Source organism: Toxorhynchites rutilus, chromosome 2 (assembly GCF_029784135.1).
Source record: "Toxorhynchites rutilus septentrionalis strain SRP chromosome 2, ASM2978413v1, whole genome shotgun sequence".
NCBI lineage: Eukaryota > Metazoa > Arthropoda > Insecta > Diptera > Culicidae > Toxorhynchites > Toxorhynchites rutilus.
In genome coordinates this window covers 48,108,344-48,133,250 of record NC_073745.1, presented here as the reverse complement: position 1 = coordinate 48,133,250, position 24,907 = coordinate 48,108,344, and the positions used below count along the sequence as shown (strand labels likewise).

The 24,907-nt window shown below is 34.9% G+C and overlaps 1 protein-coding gene across 1 annotated transcript in view; it reads left to right on the top strand.

Annotated features, from left to right (window-relative positions):
- LOC129764427 (neuroligin-1-like) overlaps positions 1-24,907 on the top strand; it is a 615,422-nt gene that overhangs the window by 183,425 nt on the left and 407,090 nt on the right. The window lies entirely within an intron of this gene.

Below are 24,907 nucleotides of genomic sequence, written 5' to 3'. Positions count from 1 at the left end.
ATTAAAAACCTTTTAATTCCCTGCGTTGACGGTGGCCTCCGTTGCGAAGTTCAGGCTAGGGCCATTACCGAATGGGGTTTTCTTGGTGACGCCCAGGAGATCGTTTGGTTGAAATTTACCGATGCACACTTCTCCGCCTTTTAATGGTCCCTTCAGAGCATACGCTGCCAGGCGTGGGCTGATTAATGACATTACAGCTGGTCGATTGATTTTCGCTGAATGTGTTTGAATTCCAAGCGGGGGAAACAGAAGTGATACTTAAAACTCAAGCAGCTCGACTGAGGTAGTGTTTTCGATGAAACTCATTCACGATGATGATTATAGCTCACCCAATACCCCTACAAAGGACGATTACAGCAAGACGATTTATTTGATAGATAATACTAATGCTTCAACATTTAAAGAAACCAGTATAATAAAAGAAATCTAAGCAAACAAGATCTGTTGCAGGCATAAATTTTCATGCAGATTTCTCTCACTCATAGATACTTTCGAATTTCTTGCATCGCAAAACTTCGAAGGCCTCATCCACAGTTAGTTCATTCCACTCGAAACTCTCCTCAGGGGCTATCCACAAACCGCGTGGGCAGAAAAAGCAAGGGTTTAGACTCTCCTCTCCGTGAACAGCGTGGACATTGACTATACCCTTGTCCACGTGGACTTTCCTTTATATTAATTGAAAAATCGCGTCTATAATCCATTTTGCCGTAGGACTACGTCTTCGATTTCTATATAGAGGGAGTCACTCTACGAAATTGAAAATGAGTTGTTGCCTTGTGGAATAATTCGCGCTTTTGTAGAATCAATTGAAGATGGTTGAGTAGGCTAACCAAATAGTTAAGGAATGAAAACAGGATACGTAAGCTCCACAACGAAGGAATGTTTGGATGCTGAAGAGATTTTGCGAAGGAGATTACGATTTTTGGTAATTTTGTTATAGTTTGTCACATTCCAGACCAAAGTTCTGTTTGGCATTTATAACAGCGTTTGTGATTTAAACATTGAATCGCGACAATATTAAGTCCGAATATTGAACATTGACAAAAATCCTTTCAACAGATGCGGAACTACCAGGCCAACACAAAATATGATCACTATATTATCACAAATTCTATAAATTATATAAACTCTTCTTCTTCTTCAATGGCACTAACGTTCCTAGAGGAACTTCGCCGTCTCAACATAGTATTACTTGCGTCATTTTTATTAGTACTTAGTTGAGATTTCTATGCCAAATAACACGCCTTGAATGCATTCTGAGTGGCAAGCTCTAGAATACGCGTGATCACAGTGCAAGTCGGAGGAAATTTCTTTGACGAAAAAATTATATAAACTAGCTTATGCAAAAATTAGTGTTTTATTTGTATGTCAGATGATCCTCTCCCTCCTTCCCCTTTTTTCTACCTCTAAAATTCTTTAAAAAAATATTAAACCAGAAAAAAAATTGTTTTCGCAATTTTAAATTGTATTTGTTTTTTTATAGTTTACTCGATAAAAGATGGAGGGCGCTATATTTTTTTATATTTTTTCCTGAAAGTTGATTTTTTTACATAACATATCCATAAATCATAGAGGTGTTTCCTTTTCCTTTTTGAGTAATAATTTTTCAAAGTTAAAACAAAATTTTTTTTGGTCATTGTTTGAATTTGAAAAATATCATCTAAAAAACGAAAGAAAACGAAACGGGGGGGGGGGGGGGTTTGTTTACAAGGGATTACCGTTGGCTTAGTAATCATTTGTTTGTATTCAACAAATTATTGATTGAAAGAGACAATTTTTGAATTCAATCGAATTCAACATATTTGCTATGTAAGTAAAGAATTTGAACAAGCGCCTTGTAATGTAAGGCACCTTGGTTTTGATGGCTGTGTTGGGGAAACCGTAAAAACCGGACCAATCAAAACGGGGCAATTGGGGCGTTTTGATATCGCTTGACATTTTACAGTTATTCAATTGCCTATCTCAGAATTGATTGTGATAGATGCGTTGAAATATTTCCCAACAATTGATGCAAACAACTTTCCGATATATTAAGAAATGTTTGAGGTATAAGCATTCGAAATATTTCATTTTTCATGCATCTTCTGTGTTTACGTTTTCATTTTACCCCCTTATGCATTCCGGTAAGACGTAGTTGCACGTCAACAAATGCAATTAATAATCACGAAAACAAAATTAAGACTATCTCATAGGATTCAATTTGATAAATCAATCATCTGTATCGGTCCAGTAGTTAACAGTTATAAATTTTTGTGGTGAAAATAAGAGGGAAATTGGTTTTTTGGAACATCGCTTAAATTTGAAAAATCATAACTCAAAAACAAAGAAGAACGCTATGTTATGTAAAAATACCTCAGCTTTTGAAAAAAAATATAACGCCCTCTAGTTCAATCCATGTAAACTGCAAAAACAAATACAATCATTGATTACAAAAACAAAATCAACTATTTTTTGCAGGTCTTATATTTTTAAGAGGAAAACTTTGTGAATTTTCGAATAAAGTCATTTTTGGAAAAAAAGGGAAAAAGTAGATTTTTCGGACCACCCTTGAAACTGAAATGGAGACCCTAATATAAATAAACGAATCTAACATTTTGTGATAAAAAACAAAATTACAACTTTTCGAGAAAATCTGAAAACCACTATATCGGTTTGATGGAATGGCTGTACAGTCAACTATTTTTGCTGCAAACCAATAGAATTGAAAATTCTCTAAGAATTGTTTGAAATATTATACGTTACGATTTCCTAATCCGTAAACGGTTAAAGTTAACAAAAAATATGAAGCAAACAGGGAAGGGAAGGGAAGGGGTGTAAGTGACTTGATCGATTTTTCTTCAACAACTTTTTCTATAGTTAATAACTCAACTGCAAAAACGATTGAGTTTGCTATAGAATCCGATAGACGTCTTTTTAATTAATTTTAATAATTTTAAGTTTAGTTTAAACTCTTACTCGTTTCACATTTTCAAGTGTTCTTCAACTCCTGTGTCTTTCAATTGTGCCGTCCGAACTGTGCTTCCTGTAGCAATCACACATTTTAAGTTCATTCAAATTGCCCTAAGAATCGGAGGCCGACTCTAAACGAAGAATGTCACAATGTCGACTGAAGCCCCTTTGCTTCGCAATCACTGATTGTTTTCATAAAAGGCAGGTATGGGTATTATTACAAATCTTTTTTGCTTTGCTCTCAAAATACGGAACAAATTGATAAAATGATGGGATAATCCAAAAGGGTCGAAACAACGGTACTGTCTCGTTTAAAATGGTATGTTTGGTCTGCCTACCCATGGGTGATTTTCTGGTTTTCAATAAACACAAATTTTGACATCTGCGGCACTAGTAAATGGAATACCTCATAATATTTTGCATGAGGTATTTTATCGTGAAAATCAACATTTCGCAGGAAATCTCATATTAAAAATCAAGATAGCCATTTTTATTGGTACTCTAATTCAGACGTAAACAACCAAGTCCGAGATAATCGATTTTTGACAAGAAAAAAAATTCGAGATGACAGCAGATCTCGACGTTTCTTGCAATTTGAAGACATTTTGAATCCGAATCAGACGAGAGCATCCCGTAGGCTATCCATTTATTTTAATTGTGTTTGGAACATATTTATTTTGTTAGTAAGGTAAACCGGGGTAAGTTGAAACGGATTTTTCGAAATTCATCTTGGAGGTCATCTTAAAAAATCACAAAATCATTAAATTGAAATCTGTTTGCATCGTATACAAGGTATGACAGATGACTTTAGATAAAACCGAAAACAAGAAATTCACACTGGATAATTAGAAAAAATATCAATCTTTGAAATGTTTACTTTTTATACGAATTGTTTCAACTTGTCCCGTGGAACAAGACATGTTGAAACGAGGAATATTTATACAAATGACCATTTGTTACATGTTATGTAGAGAAGAGGAAGTTTAAAATAGTAAAAAAATGCGTTACGTAATATTTGGACGACCCCTAACTGCAAAATTAAAAAATCTTACATGTATCACGTCTGTGTATTTATAAATTACTAGCAACCCGGCAAACTTCGTCCCGCCCAAAATTTGTAATTTGTTATCAATACCTTCAAACATTCACGTTTTATTACTAAGCTCAAGTTCATGGGTCCAATCACAGAACTGTTCATTGATTGATCTTATAATCGACCCGGTTGAATTTACCTTTTACTATAAAATTCCTAGTACTTCTACCAAAACATCCCTCCCCCTCAGAGAGAGGGGAGGAGTGTCTATTTACCATATAAACGTTTCGTGCCCCGTAAAACCTCCACATGCCAAATATGGCCCAATTTGCTTGATTTGTTCTTGAGTTATGCAGAAATTTGTGTTTCATTTGTGTGGGAGCCCCCCTTTAGAGAGGGGGGAGGAGTGTCGAACTACCATAGATACGTTTATCTATCCCTAAAACCTCTATATGCTAAGTTTGATTCCATTTGCTTAATTAGTTCTTGAGATGTTCAGCACCCTCTCCACCCCTCTTTAGAGGGGGCAAAGGAATGTCTAACCACCGTAAAAATATTTATTGCACCCTTAAACATTCATATGCCTAACTTAGTTTCATTTGCTTGATTAATTCTCGAGTAATGCAGAAATTCGTGTTTCATTTGTATGGAAGCATAACCGCCCACCCCCTTTCTAAGGGGGGGGTGGGGGTATCTAACCACATCCTAAAACATCCACATGCTAAATTCCGTTTCCTTTGTTTGATTAAGTCTCGAGTAACAGACAGACAGAAATCCATTTTTATATGTATAGATCTAGAACATACTGAGGAACGAAATATGAATGATTCATATTTTTTAATTTATCATTCTTCATTCATACATAAATCACAGACAAATAACGTCCAGCTTCTGCAGTTTGAAAAATAGTAGATTTTCACTGGTTTCAGCTTACCCCAGGGTTGAAAAAACATGGGTCGAGTTTAAATGTTGTTATTATATTGTTATATTGTTATTTTTTTTAAATGAATTCAAAGACTCGTGTCAATACGTGAATTGATAAATTTACGTGTGTTTTGCTCTTCTCTCACAAACACTATTACCCCATTTCTACTCGTGGGTTTACCTATACTACTACAATGGCTAGCTTCCACCTTCACCTTTATTATTATTATTAAATCGTTTATTTTTACAGGCTCAGTTACATAAGTTTAAAGGAGCCAAACTCCTATTTGTATAGTTACAAGTATATATAAACATTTTTTATTAATTCTAATGTTAATGAAGTAGAGAACCGATTACTCGCGGCTTGCTCGAGTTTAGAAGGGTGACATTTTGTTTCAGGAAAAGGATGGGATATAAGGATATGTTGACAATGTTCACACTCACATTCGCACTCACATTCATCATACTCAATTCTTAAGCCTATCTTATATCTAACATGTATTTACATTTCACCTTATTCTATTGTTAGTAAGAAGGGATTTGATTTCTCGCGAAGGGAAAGGAAAAGGAGAATATAAGGATATAAGGACAATCACACACGAAGATTGATAGCTTTTAGGAAGACATATATTTGGGACATGTAATCAAGGTCTAAACCAGCTAACACATCTCTCACCGGCACATTGGGCTGCCTTCCTCTAGCCCGAAGAGAGTTTTCTAAATTCGATCTGGCAACAAGATACTCCTCGCACGACCAAACAACGTGTTCGATGTCGTGGTAACCTTGGCCACAAGCACAGATATTGCCATCGGCAAGATTAAAACGAAAGAGTAGCGCGTCTAACGAACAGTGATTGGACATGAGTCGAGAGAAGGTGCGAATAAAGTCCCGACTTAAGTCCAGACTTTTGAACCATGGTTTGAGGCTAACCTTAGGGATAATCGAGTGAAACCACCGGCCCAATTCATCTTCGTTCCATTTACGTTGCCAGTTAGCGATGGTATTTTTACGGACTAAAGAATAAAATTCATTGAAAGCGATTTGACGCTGATAAATATCGCCTTCAATTGCACCTACCTTTGCCAATGAGTCAGCCCTCTCGTTACCCGGAATTGAGCAATGTGAAGGGACCCAGACAAAGGTAATGACATAACAGCGTCTGGTTAAAGCACTCAAATTTTCTCGTATTCTCTCAAGGAAGTACGGCGAGTGCTTTTCCGGCCTCACTGAACGGATAGCTTCGACAGAGCCAAGACTATCCGTTACAATGTAATAGTGTTCAACAGGTCGTGAGGCGACGCTGTCCAGCGCCCAATGTATTGCTGCCAATTCAGCAACATACACAGAGCAAGGATTCTGAAGACTGTGGGAGGTGCTAAAAATTTCGTTGAACACTCCAAATCCTGTCCTTCACCTTTAGTAAACAGATATAATTGAATGAAAAACTCTAGAAAATCCCCTTTATTCCGCGCGGCGAATGACGTGGGATCACTTAAGTCACTGCATTCCTGTAAGCGAACAAAGTGACTAAAGTTTGCCACTAAGTGAGATTTGAAGTCGTGTCCTCATATGCTATCGACCGGGTATCAGATAGGAGCTAAAAAGTAAGGCTTCCAGTAAAGCTCCCAGAATAAAGTGAGAAATTTTGCTATCTCACGTCACTCGCGACGCAGAATAGAGGGGAATGTTCCTTCTTAAACTTCATTCAGTTTTAATAATCATTTAATTCAGACACCTCATTTACTCTCGGTCTGTCAGTTCTACGCGCGAGCATAGGAAGGTTAAGAACAAGTTAACTTATTTTTGCTCAGCGATTTTTGATGTTATGATGCCCATTCGGAACACCTTCCGGAATACCAAACGGCCAATAAAGAGTAGTACCTTGGCGTTACGAGGCGTTTGAGGGATAAAATTCGACACAAACTGCTAGATTTGTGGAAGAATAACATTTGGATTTTGCACACATATAATGCCCCAGCTCATCGATCGATCTATGTGAACTAATTTTTGACCAAAATGGCACGAATGTGATTGAACAAGCACCGTACTCTCCAGATGTTGCCCCGTGTGACTTTTCCTTATCACCGAAACACAAATTACCGCGTTTCGACAGCATTCAAAACATAGAAACGAGTTCGCTGCGTGAACTAAAGGCAATTTCTGAATACAGCTATAAGAAGAGTTTCGATGACTGGATTAGTCGATGGAAAAGTATATTGTTTCAGAGGGGGTCTTCTTTAGAAGAGATAATATAAAATAAGGTGGCATTTAAAAAAACATTATTTCCCGATATATATTTGACGCAATAGAGTTCCACAGCTAAACTAAACAGCTAAAATCGGTAGACCCATACTCACAATTTAAAAACAAATTTCCTGATTCCAAACTGTTCCCATTACACTATACACATTTCTAATCACCGTAACTATCATCAATACACGCCACTCCGGAACGAATGTCCCCATCAGATACATTTGAAAAGTTAAATTGAATTGGACGAAAAGTTTGCCAAAGAATACGCGCATTTTACACATCCATTTGGTTTCATTTCACAGAGTTGGGGCTGCAGCGTAACAAACAGCGCTCTCCCATTGGAAACTATATTAACTTTGTGCCAACTGAATCAGATTAAATGTATCCCTGCCGGGTGCCCCACCTACGCGTCCTCGTGTAAACCTGATAGGAAACGCAAACGAGGTTCGGAAAAGAGAAAAAAAAACGACGCTATGACTGTATTTAGCTTCCGCATCGGGGCAAGTTGAATAAATCCCCACCGAACGATACATACGATCCGAATGGAAATAATCTCTTGTTTTCCTTGGAACCACTTCCGCTTCCTCCCTACCGTCGGCAGATTTGTGCGCTTTGTTATGCAACTGCACTTAATCCGCTAGGTGGAAAATTCAAATTTTATGTAAAAGGATTAAAACTAGCGAATGCCAGAGCTAGCGGCTGGCTGGCGGTTGCTGCCATTCCGACTTGCCGACCATCGCATCGTCGTTTGCACCGATGACAGATTGCCGGGCATGGATCTGTGTGTGTTCGAGGTGGACTTTCTGGTGAGTGATAATAATTCATGAGTTGAGAGAACATCATCATCGCCATCATCATCAGCATCATAATCATCCCCAGCCAGCCTTCGACGGGTTCTGGTTCCGAGCGAGCATAAAATACATCGTTGTTATGTATGGGTCATGAGATGAACTCACACTTCCCCTCGCAGCACGTAACCTGGGTTTGGATGGGTGGTTTCGGTGATAATATATCTTTTGTCGGCACAGGCAAGGGCAATGTTTTACCACCGAGGCACACGCTACTGCACAGGTGGAGAAATGACTGAACGTTCGTCGGAGTGCAAATAATGGGAGATTCTAGCCATACGAATATTTGTGTATACAAAGAACTGGAATATTTTGTGAATCTAGAGTTATCTAGTCACATTCACGGTACATTATTTCAATGCAACACATTAGAATTATAACAGCTTCTAGTAGACAGATTGTATTCATAACTTCTTTTTTTGAAAAAGCTCAAAATAGTCAGAATGTGAACATTTCGATTAAAAATGTTAAAGTTCAAGTTTTAACGTCGTTTAAATGGTTGATCGTCGGTAGAGGAAGACCTGACTTTCTTCGTTTTATTTCTTTTTTCATTTTCGGTATTAATACTACACTAATCAAAATATTTGTCATTTGACAGCCGTTACTGTACACTACAAGAATAGATATAAGAAACTAGCTGACCCGGCAAAAATTCGTCTCTCCCAAAATTTATTTTCGGGCGGAACGAATTGTTATCAATATCTTCAGACATTGACGTTTTCTTAATAAAGCACGTTCATGGGTCCAATCGCAGAACTGTTCATTGATTGATCTTCTTATCAACCCTTTAAAGTTGCCTTTTACTATAAATATACTATTACTTCTACTAAAACTCGTCATTATAACATCAGACTATCTTCAGACACAATTCTCGTTCATGATTTTTCAACCACTTGCAAATAACATGTTTCTCCGTTACATGGAATAAATGTTTGACACAGAAAATATGATAGAAGAAAGACTGCCCTAAATCGGACAATTCCTATCTCGAATTATGCTCAACACATTCGGCGATCCATTTTTATTTATAAAGATAGAAGAAGATATAGGAGTGCGTTTTATCACATTAAAATCCATTTGCACTTTCGAACAAAGATCAATTTCGTTAGCGCAAACATTAAATGGACTTACAACGCTTGTCACTATGTAATTATAGAACATTGAACTTTCCTAATTTTCCCATTTTCCTTCAGAGTTTTCCGAAAATTTTCAATTGTCAAGTTTGGTTGGAATATGTTTGATTGAAATACAGTGAAAGCTCTCTATAGCGACATCGCAGAGGACCGTCATTATAGAGAATTGTCGCTATAAAAGATTGTCGTTATAGAGAGCTTAAATGCCGCTATAAGGAGAGAAATGCTCAAGCTGCCGCAAAACAATGTATTCATATTAGAAACAAAAGAAATTGATGTTTAAACATTTTGAAACAAAAAAAACATTAAACAATGAATATAAAATTCAGCTCATTCGTTCGATACAAAATTTTCTTTAGATGGAAAAAAAAGTAAATTGTTAATTGATTTTTTGTTAATAAACCAGCATAGATAATCTGGAAAGCATCTGCTTGCTGGGTGGGCTTATAGTTTTATCGTTGAATGCTCCGTCAGGCCCTGATTTTATAAATGATTAATTTTATTTATCTCATCGCCAGACAAAATATACCAATTGAATATCAGTGAAGCCAATATTCTTACCCTCCATATTTAGCCGGCTGTAGTACATATTTTTTTATGATGAATGAATTCGCATTCGCAATTCGCATGCGGCACATTGAATTGATTAGACAATGTTGTCTTTTTAGTACCCTTTTCGAACCTTTGAATTATGTCCAATTTATTTCAGGCGTTAAAAATTTTCGTGTATTTCAACCCATGTTGGGCAGTGAATGTTTTCGAAGTGAAACAAACGATACTTCAAGTTATTGCCTGAATTTGATACCAAAAGCTTTATCAAAATAACAAATGCGCAAACAATACATTCATTCTTAAATTTATTGAGAATTTAATGCAATTTCATTCTAGGGCGTGATTCTTGTTCAACAATTATTCGTTTAATTTGTTTCAATTAGCTTTCCCCATCTTTTATGGTTTAAATATATGTTTTTGTAAGTATCCGAAAATTTAAATCAGTTGGGCGTGAACAGATGTTCAAAGTTGATTAAATCTTATAGTACACAACATAGACCAGGGGTTTTCAGATTTTTTTATGGCAGAGCACTTTTTATAGCAGAATAATTTGACGAAACACCTGCATTTTTTAATCAATGAAACAAAACCTATTTGCATTGATATTACCCAACTAGGAACAACTATATTTGGAGTAAAATTGAAAATGGTTGCAATAGAGAATGATTTGTATGAGCAGAAATGTGCCGCTACAGGGAATTGTCGTTATAGAGAAAAGAATTTCTATGTGATTTTGAAGGGACCTTTGGAAATGTCGTTATAAAGATTGTCATTATAGAGAGCTTTGACTGTATGTGTAATATTTTTATGGGACTCCCTCTCCATTTTAGAGAAGGGAGGAGTGTCATATCATCATAGAAACATTTCTCGTATCCGAAAAATCCTCAAAAATTTGAGTTATGCAGAAGTTCGTGTTTCATTTGTATGACAGCCCCCTTCCCATTAGATAGGAGGTAGGAATGTTAAACTACCATAGAAACATTTATTGCCCCCTAAAACCACCATATACAACAATAGGGTCGATTCACTCGATTAGTTCTCAAGTTATGCAGATTTTTGTTGATTTTTTCATTGGTATGGACCAGACTCCCCCTCCCCCCTAGAGAGGGGAAAGGGGTGTTGAACCACCATAGAAACGTTTAACGATCCCTAAGACCACTATATGTTAAGTTTGATTTCCTTTACTTTATTAGTTCACGAGTTATTCAGACCACACCAACTCTTGAACTTTGTATCGAGCAAAACGGTTATGTGTGACATCAGAGAAACTGTCGACTGCTTGCTAGTAGGAGCGAGAATGAGTATCAGAGGTAAGGTAAGGTATTGAAAAGAGACTTTAAACTCTGAGAGTTCATTCGTCTCTTAGGTATCAGAAATCGCGAATGGCTTATTTATACCAATATTTTCCCTTTTCACAATGTACGAGCGAACACTGCATTTGCAGTTCGAGCGAGCGTTTTTCGTACGCAGTAGTATATAAGAATTATACCGCACTACTCCACTTGTTCCTCGGTATAGAAAGCACAGAAATTCACAGAACAAATGTGTGAGAAAATGGGTATGCTTAAAATTTTTGTCACTTTGAACCATTTATGAATTAGGAAAACGTTATGCATATCAAAGGATTTTCAATTCTATTGGTATGCAAATTGTGTCCGTTCATCCGGCCGCATCCGTTTTCAGCAAAAATAATTAATAGTTTAGATTGACGATAAAACTATTCCATAAAAATTTGACATGTTTTTTGATCCGGAATCTATTTTGAGGGACGCAATCTTGACGTAGGACTTGTTGATTCAGATGAAATACTGGAGACACAATTTCTGAAAAATGTGAAAATTTGTCATGATACTGCGTTGGAGTGCGTTGAAAAATGAATGGCTAGTCTAGGAGAAACATAACAGTCTTATATTAAAGTCCATTTCGGAGATCCAAAGTGGCATTAGCAAGAAAAAATCCAATTATAGAAATTATAATTAGTGAGATAAAAAAGTGGAGAAAATAATACGTACCAGTTGCAAATCGTTGTGGGCAATTATTTTCAGAAAAGGAAAAAAAAATCCAAGATTGAAGCTTGCTAATTATATTTTGTGTTTGTCTGTTAGTATCGGCATCAGTCGAAACGATTTTTCTACAAAAATCAATATTTGGACAAAAGAAAAGACATAGTATAAATGCTACGAAAAAAGAACTTTGACCTGAAATTTTAAGAATCTTTGATCTGAAATTTTATGATAAACTTGCAAAAATTATTATAATCCGTTACATGGAAGAAATGTTTGATACGGAAAAGTAAACTTTAATTTTTAATTTTATTTTTATAATATTGTTTTTTATAATTTTCAAAGCGCGTTTTCTACCTGGAAATTCATTGCCATTTTCGCTTCACACAAACGGAACACGAAGATTATTGCCCCAAACCAATCTGATTGGACGAATAACGATGTCATTGTATAACACAGAAGAATTTTTTTTTCTCAAAGTTTTACAAAAGTTTCCATTTTTTTCTCGCCATAACATCGATTTACGGACAGAGACGAATACAACAAAATAAAGCCGGCTCGATTCTGATCCATTCCTTCCTTGAGCGCCAACCAACACATTTGGCCTTCCTCCTTATTTATATGTTTTTTTTTTTTGGGTTTACGTGTATCGTTTTTATTCTTAAACTATTTGGAGTACATGAAATCGGGATTTCAAAAAAAAAAGCCAAATGCCCTTAAATTGCATGGAACATCGACATTATCTGTTATCTAGAAAAATATATATTGAAAATCGACTTTTCAGACTGAAAACGACCAAATGCCAAAAAGTTAATTTTTGATAATTTTTATTTGAGATAGCAGTAGTTCTCGACGTTTCATGAAGACATTTGGTTTCGAAAACTTTTTTTAATCCCCGATTCCATGAACTGACCCCAACAACATTTCATTATTTTTAAAAACTCATATCTCCATTTCGGTGAGTAAACTACGGCACCACTGTATGTCAAACTTTGTTAAATTGGAAGGGTTTTACAATAAAAAATATACAAAAAAGTATCGAAGGGAGGGCATTTCGAGATATAAAAGTTTTAAATATAAAATAAAATTTTTGAGTGAGATTTTATAACTGTGCATTTAAAATACTGTTTTTGCTAAATAGTTAATTAACAACTTTGTCAAAATCGTATTTTAATCAGATATCTGGGTTTTAAGTACTCTGTGCTTAAGTGTGCTCCCGTGGCCGAGTGGTTAGCGTCATAACTAACATGCCGGGTGCTCGGGTTCGATTCCCGTTCTGGTCGGGGGAATTTTTCGTTAAAGAAATTTCCTCCGACTTGCACTGTGATCACGCGTATTCTAGAGCTTGCCACTCAGAATGCATTCAAGGCGTGTTATTTGGCATAGAAATCTCAACTAAGTACTAATAAAAATGACGCAAGTAATACTACGTTGAGACGGCGAAGTTCCTCTAGGAACGTTAGTGCCATTGAAGAAGAAGAAGAAGAAGGGTTTTAAGTAACGATTTTTTGAAAGAAAGGTCAAAGATTTTGAACACGTCTTTTTAAAAAATCAGTCGTAGATTTGTAGAATTGCTCAATACTATAAACAAGTGTTTGTGATCACTAGAAGTATCTAAAATCTTTTACTTCTAAGTACATTGGAGTCGCTTTTTACGCGGGGGATACGTGCCGCGTAAACAAAAACCGCGTAAAAAAAAACTGCGTAAATTCCAAAACCCACTTAAAAAAACCCGCGTAAATTCCAAAATCCGCGTAAAAATAAACTGGGTAATTTTCAAAATCCGTGTAAAAATGCAGTGAATTAGTAGTTTCAAATGCAACCCATACTCTAACAATTGATTATCTCATTTTTTTTTGCATGCTACAATCATGCTATCTGTATCTTCTTTTATTTCTACGCTACTAATCAGTGACACAATAAAAACTTATTTCATGAAATGTCACATCAATTAACATATTGAATTTTTACGCGGGTAATGCGTGCCGCGTTAAAAAACCGCGTAAATTTAGAAATCCACCTAAAAGAAAACCACGTAAATTCCGAAATCCGCGTTAAAATAAACCGCGTAAATTCCAAAAAACCGCGTAAAAAAAGTTTATAAGGTAACACAGTAAAACACAGTTGCCTTCGAGGGCGATACAGCGATTATAGAGATCTTGCAACTTTTCGATACCAGTTTTATAGCATTCTTTCGGTTTTTCCTCAAAACAGGTCTTAGTTTCTGTTAGTTTCTGTAACCATCGGCCTTAAATTTCGGTGGATGCGAAAGCAATTCGAAGCTCAATTCTTGCTATTTTGCCATCGTTTTCATAGATTTGTGATTGTACCTTTTTTTTCACAATAATAAAAGTTGCTTCACTCTCAATGCTGTAATTCACGAACCAATCGACCGATTGGTCAGGCTGTCAAATTTTGACACGTATCCATCGAAAGATGGTGCTTTTTGCAATTTTTGCAAGAGGCACCATCTATTGAACAAAAAAACTGGTCCGAACGATGATGAGGAGTGTTCTGCGAAAAGCAATAGACTATAGCAAGAACAAGTCTGAAACAAAGACACAATAAGCATAGAACCCAATATAGTTTACCAGATACATTGAAGAAGTATGAACAAACGAATAATTTTAATCCAACTTTCGAACCAGTCATATTAAAAAATTCAACTGACCATGATATTTTTCTAAGTTGTGACAGATTTTAAAAGTCGCACAGTGGTCCTTGAGAAAATTTCGGAGGCCAAATTTCAGATTTTCAGCTAAAAATCTTATTTTTATAGATAGAGGTAAACATAGTTCGACAATATTGTAGCCCTGGTTATTTTAAGTAACTTTGTGGAACAATATTTCTTTTTGTCTCTTCAAATAACCGATATAGCGCTTTTTCTCTAGGCTGAGTTAGGGTTACCATGAAAAAAACGTTTTTTTTGCTCTAACTTTTATATGTAAAATCCTACATCAAAACTGTCTTCGAATGACTTTAAGAGCTTTCCAATCCACGCATTTTACGGTACATAACTTGTATGTATCTTAATTCTACTCAAAGTTATTGATGTTTTTTCCCCGAAAACACGATCTTTTTATTTGCTTGTCGTTCTTTTTGGGGCAAACATAATAAGAAAATATTGATGGCATTTTAAAGAGCACATTGCAATAAATGCTTCCTGAATGGTAACCGTATAAAGAACAACTCGGGGCTCGACGTGTTATTTTTTAGTAATGTATTGACATATTTTACTGGCGATGAGTTGATTGATGACATTATTTTACCAAACTTTTGTTGTTCCTATTGTTTTATTCAAATTTATTTTTATAATCTTCCGTATATACATATTAACCTATTTTAGTTGTTATAATGGAAATTAAATTCATAGTAATAATTAAAAATCATACAAATAAAAAAAACTACAAAATCAAATGCTTAACATTTTCCGGAATCAGAAGATCGCAATACTCTGGTGTTTGCCTATTACTAAGAGATAATACTGGATCCGACGTCAAGAGGAGCCTCTTGAAGACGTCCTCCAAGTTTACTTCTCTGTTGAATTTCCTGACGTGTCGCTCTCTGAACTGGCGGATGCTTTTATTACGGGATTCAGCAGCTTCTTCGATTTGCGCCTTACAATTGATTAATGTCAAAATTACATAAAATTTCTCCAATAACTTCTTATCCAACCCCGTAATTTCCGCAACCGAAAAATCGACGAGCAACGTTGCCGCAATTCGAGTTACCTCCTCCTGGGCGTGGTTCATTTATATATAATCCCAACTGTTCCTTCAATTCTTTGCAAACGGTTTCTTCCCGTTCTTTGGCAATTTGATTTGTTTTGGCCAAAACTTCTTCGAGCCACGTGGCATTTTGCCGTTCAAACCGGGAGCGTGTACGAGCACATTTCGACCACCGTGTTGAGAACTTTAACTTATCAAATTTCAGACACTTTCTGGCACTCAAAACACATATATCTAGGCATTTTTCTCGTAATAATTGTAAAACGTCTTCTATATTTCGTCCACCGAAAAAGGAAATCAACAATGTGTCTTCTTTGAACCTCCATGTTGAGTGGCTATAAGACTGAACTAAAGTGATGCTGCTTTAAAGTCTACGCTTACTATATGCATTCAAAAATTACAACTTGTTCCTTTATATGCAAAAACTTATAAATTCAAATTTAATTTACTCAAATACAAAAAATAACACTCTTTTGAAAGTTTCACCTTATGTAGAGTCAAATGTGCTCTTTAAAATGCCATAAATATTTTTTTATTATGTTTGCCCCAAAAAGTACGACAAGCAAATGAAAAGGTCCTGTTTTCGGGGAAAAAACATCAATAACTTTGAGTAGAATTAAGATACATACAAGTTATGTACCGTAAAATGCGTGGATTGGAAGGCTGTTAAAGTCATTCGAAGACAGTTTTGATGTAGGATTTTACATATAAAAGTTAGAGCAAAAAAATCTTTTTTTTCATGGTAACCCTAACTCAACCTAGAGAAAAAGCGCTATATCGGTTATTTGAAGAGATAAAAAGAAATATTGTTCCACAAAGTTACTTAAAATAACCAGGGCTACAATATTGTCGAACTATGTTTACCTCTATCTATGAAAATAAGAAAGTTAGATTTTTTTATTTCATCGTAAATTTTGGTCACCCTATTTTTGATAACATAAAAATGAGCGCTCTATTATACAACTTTGTCGAATACAGTTTTTGTCTAGAGAATCACTGTCGAGCTCTAGATGCTAATTTTCACTTAAATGTACCTCCTGGACCATAGTGCAATGCGGGGCAATTTTTACAAGTCCATCCGAAGTAAAATAACCTTCCAAATTAGTACTTACTTTGTGTAGAGTTAACACATACTACAACCAACCGAATTTTGAAACTGACATCAAATTGAAATTTTCCGTTAAAAATACTTCAAAAAACATAATGAGCCAAAAAAATTCGTTCAAAAACTTCACTAAAACAAATGTTAGAAAAACACATGCGAAATAGTGGCACCAGCGAGCATGCGAAACTGGTATCTTATCGCGTTGCCAGAGCAATGATGTGCGTGCGGAATGGGTTGAAACACGTGTTCCTAGATGCCTTGAACACCCTACACCCAAACTAGCGTTGGCAGAAAACATTTAATCTTTGGCAGAAATGATGCCATTCCGTGTGCTAGAGAGTCAAATGCGCAAATAATGAGCTGTTTTAAAAGCTTAAAAATGGTTTGTATGTATGCGAGCAGACATCTCTTTCTGTTTTCTTTTCTCATTTCATTTGGGATTTTGCCAAAAAAAAAAGTCCATACGACGTCAATGGGGATCGAACCAAGGCCGGCTAGAATGCAAAGCTATTTTATACGACCACGCTATCCACATGGCTAATGATGCTTCAGCAGTTGCTCAGCAAGTTCGTGATAATATTGCACCTGATTATATAATGAAATTGGAAAGTGTTTTCTAAGAGTAAATGAAGGAGAACAATATCTATCTCGGTATGGGCCGTGTATGTGGCAAGGTATGCGGAAAGCTTATTTGTGTTTTGTTTCGCTCGCTTGTATTAATCTTATATTGCTGTAGCATGTACATTATATAAATGCTTACCAGTATTCGTGAGTCATGACATTTTCTGGTATGTTACGTCTCATTTGATGTCATAAATCGGGATGACAAAACATGAGCTAAAATTGAATTTTGGGTGTAGAATAAGGGACTATCGGATTTTTTCTTCTTGTTTTTAAGCAACTTCATTTTTTGGGTTTTGGCCGCCTAAATTTTCTCAGGGATCACTGTGAATCGGTTCGAATGTCGACAAGAATTTCTGGTTTGAATTGGTTCAGCTGCTCCGGGAATAATTGCATTGGCAAATTGTTGTCGGATATCTAGTGAAGCGAGATTTTCTTTATAGATTCGTGGTTTATACGGGTTGAAGTTTAGCGTTTTTTGGGTTGAAAACTTTCTGTTACCAGTTGGGTTTGAAGTATCGGATCTAGCTATCAAAATTCACGTTTTGTACGAGTATGGGGCTTAATTTCCGATTTCCCGAATCGGAAATGTTCTTGACATCTTATGGAATAAATAAGTTGTAGTATTACCTAAATAATTTAGTTTGATACCACGAAGGTAAAATAAAACCTTATAACTCAAGCCTCCGTCGGGGAATGAGGTGGGACCATCATCATTATTTAAGGTCTACGGAGGTACATGTGAGAAGAGATATGAGCGAAGATTGTGTCACATTTTCTTGTCTGTGATGACATGATGGAACCAGTCAAATAAAATTTTTATTCATTGAAGATGTTTATTCCTGATAAGAGGCAAGATTCTATAAATGATTTTGTTCAATCGAATCAAATATATTTATTTTATTATCTAATTGTATAAAAAAAGGTGAAATTTTAGGTAGTATTTTGGATAAATATTAATCTTCCAAGAGTTTTACAACAAAGAACAATCGCTCAATGAATCTAATTAATCTAATTCAAATTTACAGACACTCCTGCTGTTACAAATTGTTGGGATGAATTGTTCTACATAAATCATGCAAATTTGGTTGTTATATTACAAACATAATATAAAGGGAGTTTGTACAACGTTTCCTGCACATTCTAACCGACAGCAGAGAGTGAAACATTTTGTAGCCGGAAGGATTTTTACGATTATTAGAGTTTTTCTCGTTCATTCACTTTTACTGCTCGCGCCATTTCAATGTCTCCGTGCCAATCTTAGCGTTATTAACAGGATACTATAACTCAACAGCAACGATCTACTTTTAACGGTCTCGCTCATTACTTTTGTATATTTAAAATTAGCTGGGCTGGAAATATCCACCCCAAAACGACTCCAAGCTGCTGTAAACAGCATCGAACAAAGTTTGTGATGGTCACAATTAATTATTCTTTCCGAATCTCGCTCGTTGGCGGTAGTAAATGTAAAACTTACCCCATTCACCCACAAAATCACTTCCCATTTTCCCGAATCTTCGCGCAACACATTACTTAATCCAAACGGTTTTTGCTTTCTTCTCAGTCTGCGTCCAGCCATATTTAGATTTTATTAAGTTCATAAAATCGATAATGACAGGCACTTTGCCTTCCCCTCCGCTGGCAGGGCTTTTCCTGATGCCTTGTTCTTTGGCTGATATAGTCGAAGCCGCTGTGACTAGACTTCCCTTATTGACTCCTTGCAAGACAAACTATCCAGGTGACGTACCACCCCGCGTGAATGTTCATAGTTTCGTCGAGAGCCCTGGAAAACTTTTAATTAAATCACTTAATTTGCACAAAAGTGTTTTCTTACTGCGTCCACTTCATTCGCTTTCAGCCAGTCGAACCGGTGATTCCGAAGGAAATCATTTGTGCAGGAAGGCCCTTTCTCTTCCCTGTCGAAGGGCACGACACACAAAGCTTTCCACTTTCGTACCACGCCGGGCTAACTACGTGATGTATCTCGGCTCCTTCCGACTGCGCGTCCTCTGAGATCAGAGACGGAGCGAGATCGCTGAAGCTCGCAGTGAAAAGAACGGGAAAATCAATTCCGTAAGCTTATTTCTCTGTCGAGAGTGGAAGGAAAACTCGACTCCAGCGCCGAGAAAAATATTACCGACTTTTAAAATCTGAGCTTCTGTTTTTTTTTCGTGCTTCGTAATACTGAAAAATCAGCTTTGGGTAACAGGCGCTCCAGATGGAAGCGATGATAGGTGGGGAAAACCCGCCATGAAGAATCAAGTAACAAGAAGACACTTATTATTCTTTTGAGCGTAGTAATTTTTATTACTGATAGAAGGGAAAAATATGGTCTTGAATTGACCGTATAATAAGAGATACAGGTCGGACTCGATTATATATAGTCGACCATTTTTTTTCTACAAATATTTTTAAATCCTAATCCATAATCGAATCTCAAGAAAACAATTTTTCCATTAATGTATGAATGACCAAAATTAATAGAAAAATACCTTTTTATTGTGATTCGATTATGTATTGGATTCGAAAATTAACGTTGAAAGTTGCGATGATATATAATCGAGTCCGACCTGTATACAAGGTCTCAAGCAAAGGGTTAATATCACAGGAACGAAAAATTTTGATTGAGAGAACTATTGGAAAGTTTCGAAATATGATGTATATTTTATCTGTGTTATTTCAGAGTTTAGAGTAATTTTTTTAAATCTAGTGATGAAGTTTTGTACGATTTTCCATGCAATTGGTAACAATTGGGAAGCTCAAATCCACTCAATTTATGGTATAACTAGCTGACCCGGCAAACGTTGTTCTGCCATATAAATTATTTCTAGTGAACATTTTGGTTGCCAAATCGGAAAAAAACTGATGAACAGTAAGTGTGTTTGAGTATTTTAACGATCTATGAAATCAATCGAGTAAGATTGATAGAATAGAACAAATAAAACGATTTGAACGAATGTGTGTTTGAAGTTTATGCTGTCGGAAATGACGGTGTGCATTTTCATTCGATAAAAAACGTGAAACGTTCGCGACTCTTGTGTTTTATTTTCTATTGAGCAGTGAAATGTCGCAACGCTAAATTATTGCGGATCAATTCATAAATATCAGTGCAAACAAAGATTTCATGTCATATCTTCCCGAACCCGAGAATTATGACGGTCCGTTCTTTGATGCAGATCAAACGGTTATTTGGGAATTGGATCTATGACATACAGAGGAATGGAGTGCTATAGACGATGACCACCGACAAAAAATTAATTTAAATATTCAGTTTCTCAATTCAATGTATGTAAAAAAAATAAATACAAAAAAGAAAACTATAACTCTAACGGATCGGAAATTTGCAATCTAGTTGTGAAAATATTTTTCAAGGTTTTCAAATACTTAAGAGACATGGTCCTAAGCCTAGTTTAACTATTTTTCTATATGTTTCCTTGCATTTCTGTCAAAACTTTATCCATAATATAAATTTGTTTTCAGACATACTTTTCGTTCAAGACTTTCCCCATTTGCAGAGATTATGCTACTCTGTAACATAGGACACTTTTTTTTGCTACAGGAGAGCTAATTTTCATTTAGAATTTGTGTTTTAAAAGTGTGACAAGGTTGCAACATTTACACAATTCAATTGAACCTGAGTTCAGCTGATTAGAGAATGCAAAATTGCGAGAAAAAAGCACTATCGATTTTCTCATGGCGTATTTTTTCCACTAACCAAGTGCTATTTATATTTACTTTTCCGGAATTTTAAAAACGCATGTTTTTGAGAAAAATGAATTTCAATCTTCAAAATTATTTTTTTTCAATGGATTTTTTTTCAAAAGTTTGTTTGATATTTTTTAGAGAAAACCTAAATAATTATCTACATTTCATTCTTTAACCAAAATTTTGTAAATCCTATAATTTTTAAATTAAAAATTTTCAAAAAAAAATCATGCACAAAATTCATTAAACCTACAAAAATTTTAGTCAAAGAATGAAATGTAGGAAATTATTCATGTTTTCAAAAAAATAAATCAAACAAATTTTTGAAAAAAAATATTTTGAAAATTCAAAATTCATTACTCGCCAAAAAAAGATTTTTTTTCAAATTTTGAAAAAAATAGACATGATTAGTCCATACAATTTCCAACAAGTCATTCATACTTCGGAAGATGGGCACTTTTACATATTTTGATAAGAGCTAAAACTTCGTCGGGTACACTGGGGGTTATTCTGAGAGTCAAGTCGTATACTTATACGTGACATTTTTCCCTTCGGAGTTATATGACAATTCTCACCCAATTCTAAGAGTCGAGTAACTCGGAAGTACAATGAGAAATGAAAAGAGTTCATTGCACCTGGCATTTTTTTAATTACGCCGATTCTCAGAATATAAACACGTGCGCAAATTAACCGTCACGTCGTGAAGCGACTCTCGGAATAGACCCCACTATATCACTATCCTGATTTTAAACAAAATTAGGATTGATTGTAATCTGATTTTTTTGAGTTTAGATTAGACCAGAGTCGCATTTTTGAATTTTAAAGGCAGTTTAGAATCCATCTACTAATCCGACTGCTGAACGCAGCTAATTTTAAATGAAAATTACCATGGTTACGCAATTAGTTTACTTTTCGTTAGGGAGTTCCTTTTTTTCTCAATCAATTTGCCTTTGCCTATTTTTTTTATTATTAGAGTCATTGTTACCCCGGTCACCAGTAGAGATAGTTGGAAAATTATTTCTGGAATATTATAATAAAAATTGAATTTCACGTTTCTGAACTGTAAAAGTGAAAGATCACTCCAATATTACGCGTCGTTGTTTTATGGATTTTAACCAATTGAAAATTAAGCTCGTGATTCGATTTCCTGATAAAACATAACCTTATCAAAGAAAACATGAAAAAGATGTTGTTAGAAAAACGGTTTCCCTGTAAAAGTGCCCATCTTCCGATGCATAGACGATTTGTTGGAAATTTTTAGAGAATTAGAAAGATTATCTTTTCGAGAAATTATTTTTTAAAATTTTTTTTTCAGCGAAATTTAAAAAAAAAACATTAATGTTTTTTTATGAAAATCTGAATATTTTCCCACATTTCATCTTTTAACCATAATTTCGTAGGTGTTTTAGTTTTTCAGTTATATTTTTTTGTAAAAAAATCAAGATAATTGTTTTTGGCTTTTTCCAATAAGTACTTTAACTCCTTTTTAAATATTCCGAGCATACAAAGTTGCTTAAATGACTCATGTGTTTACACCCACATCGTTTCACTGCTATCTGAAATGGAGACGCCAACGGCCAGTCGAATTGACATGAAATTCGTCTTTTATTTTATAAACTTATAATATTTTCATCCACCATTTTTTCATATTGATTCACTTTGCAATAAGTAATATTTTTAATGCGCTGCAACATCCAAAACAACTCAAACATCAAAAGGTTATTTTCTGAGAAAATATTTCTCGAAAAATAAAAAAAAATAATGAGATTTGTTATAATGTATATTTTTTCACACTACCTTTACCAACCTACATTAACCACATAACTTAATTAATTTTAATTAATTTAATTTCAATTTAAATTAAATTTAATTAATTAATTGAAAAAGTATTGCAGTCGAAAACTATCTACTCTTTTAGGAAAATTTAACCTAGAAGTAAAACATTCGAAAACAACAAAAGGTTGAGAATTTTCAGTAATTTTTTTTTCAACAATCACTGTATCTCAGAAACGGTAGCATTTAGCAAAAAAAAAATAATTACAAAATCGGGGCTAAAAACAATTATAAGAAACATTTGAACATTTTTCAAAAATCCAACATGAAAAAAATATGTGCACTGTGCAATAAACTTCATTAGTTGTCCGCTGCAATATTTGAAATAAGAAAAAAATAAATTTGAAATAAAATAAAAATCTAACTTTTCTTTTAACATTGTTAACATTTTCTCCATATAGTCCAAACAATAACCTAAAACATTGCGGAAGACATCAACTCAGTCGGACTTTATGTCACTGAGTTTTAGGCCTCTCTCAAAAGTAAGGCTAGGCTTGTCTTTTTTGGTCATAATTAATGCGTCGGCATAATTTGAGCCAAATCAAAAAATACAGAAAAATTTAATTCGAATTAAAAAGGAATCGCTCATCTGTTGCTCTTATTTCTTTCGCAATTGTTTCCGAGAAATGGTCGAATTTTCGTCATTTTGATAACAATTTCTTATCGTAGCCCGCTTTATGCATACATTTTTTTCACAAAACAGACTTTTACAACCCCTCTCATGGACCGTTCTATGATTTTGCTTGAGTGGTTGCTAATGTTTTGTCTAATATGGTGAATCAATAATCAACTAGAGGATAAAACATGTAGTACATAACCTCAACTATCAACACCTAAACTCAGTTGCAAGATCTTTGATTCCTTGGCTATACAGGTCGGACTCGATTATATATGATTCGTGTATATGTGATTCGATTATATACAATTTAAGACTTGATTATATACAGTTCCCAAAAAAAATATTTTTAAAATATTTCAAATATGACTTATTTTAAAAGAAAATGAAATGGGTCAGTGTTAAAGTGGAAGTTAATTGGCTATTACGAGTATAGTGAAGTAAAAAACGTGATTTTGGTTGAAGATTCACCAGGAATTGTTTAAAATGATATTGCGGCGAAACTAAAAAAGATAGAAGTTGGGTGTCAAAGAACAAATTGTAGAGCGATTAGAGAACATTAATTTGGTATAGGGAAATATCCATGTTCAATATGTATTTTTAGGATAAAATTAAGAATAACACCTTAAAAACCACAATCATTGAAGTTTTTCACTTCTAAAATGTTACCAAAATCCACTAATTCGGAAGTTTCACTACTCTATCCTGTATAAAATTTTCTTATCTTTCAAATGGAAGCAACAGAATTGTCCTACGCAGCGTAATTTTTGAATTAGTGCCAGTTTAAGGCAAACAGGGCCGAAACAGAGAAAACGTTCAATAACTCTGTCATTGTTGGAATTCGAACATATGCGTAGAAGGATTTTTATCATCAAACATGATCCTTTATCACATTCTGGAATAAATGTTTTATATGAGGAAGGTATTTTATGACTTTAAGGGGATGCATCAAAAATTAAATTTTTGTTCTATAATCAAAAAACGAAAAATATGTGTATAAAAAAACAAATAAAAAATATTATTTTTTTTGACTCGATTATATACAGGTTTCGATTATATACAGTGAAAATAAATCGAAGGTTGTATATAATCAAGTCCGCGCTGTATCTGGACTCAAGATCCACATGATTACATGGTTATTTGATTTTCGCTTTATATCGACCCGTACTGCATGTCGGTTAGTACGGTTCCGACGAAACTGCTTGATGCTAATAAATTATTAATACTTCAGCTGCGAATCAGAATCGTCACCATTCATAACATCTTCCTTACCAGTGAATTTTTTGCCAAAAAAATGCTACGAAGTGACACAAGTGTTTGGGTTTATATATGTTTGAATCTATCAATAATTCAAAATTGCACAATAATCAAATTTTCCCAACGGAAAATTAGGTTGTGTCTGGAACATGACCGCATTTTCGACATAGGACTACGAAATTATATTATTCAATCCGCTTGTTCGGGTGTTATTTCAGAAAGAATTGTTTTTTTCAATTATCCATTATTAGAAAGTTTTTGTGGTTTGGAATGCGGGTTGATCTTCCAGCAACGTTTATCACATACTAGCATACTAGGGAATACTAGCAACTCATAAACAAACAAA